At 56.7% G+C, this 503-nt stretch overlaps 1 protein-coding gene across 1 annotated transcript in view; it reads left to right on the top strand.

Moving 5' to 3' along the window:
* SLC18B1 (solute carrier family 18 member B1) overlaps positions 1-503 on the top strand; it is a 34,359-nt gene that overhangs the window by 990 nt on the left and 32,866 nt on the right. The window lies entirely within an intron of this gene.

Genomic DNA, 503 nt, shown 5'->3' with positions numbered 1-503 from the left:
TTCGGGCCTGGCTGTTGGGCGGCGACGGAAGGGGCTTTCGCCGGGTGTTTCCAGGCGATCCCGGAGGCTGGGGCCTGGCAGTGGGGCTCGGCCGGGCCCGGGCCCGGATGGGGTAGGGTCTTTAGTGACTTTCTTACGGCTTTGCAGTCAGTCTTGTGTGTTTCAGAAGGCATTTCAGTCAGTATGCCTCTAGGCAAACGTGAAACATCACCTTTCCCGGAACCTCTGTTGTTCCTGTCTCTTTTTAACTCTCATTTCCCTTTCTTATTCACTCCAAAAAGTTTACAGAGGTTCTTTTGTTTGTTTGTTTTGAGTTGGAGTCTCACTCTGTCGCCCAGAACTGGAGGGCAGTGGCCGCTCCCGGCCACCGCAGCCTCGACCTGCTGGACTCCGGCGATCCCCGCCTCCGCCTTCCAAGTAGCTGGAACGACAGGCGTGCGCTACCACGCCCGGCTAATTTTTGATTTATTGTAGAGATGAGGTCTCGCCAAGTTGCCCAGGCG

The sequence above is a fragment of the Carlito syrichta genome, unplaced genomic scaffold (assembly GCF_000164805.1).
Source record: "Carlito syrichta isolate Samal-C Ts95f unplaced genomic scaffold, Tarsius_syrichta-2.0.1 Scaffold303504, whole genome shotgun sequence".
Taxonomy (NCBI): Eukaryota; Metazoa; Chordata; class Mammalia; order Primates; family Tarsiidae; genus Carlito; species Carlito syrichta.
Note: the sequence above shows the minus strand (reverse complement) of the source record. Positions and strands in the feature narration are given on the sequence as shown.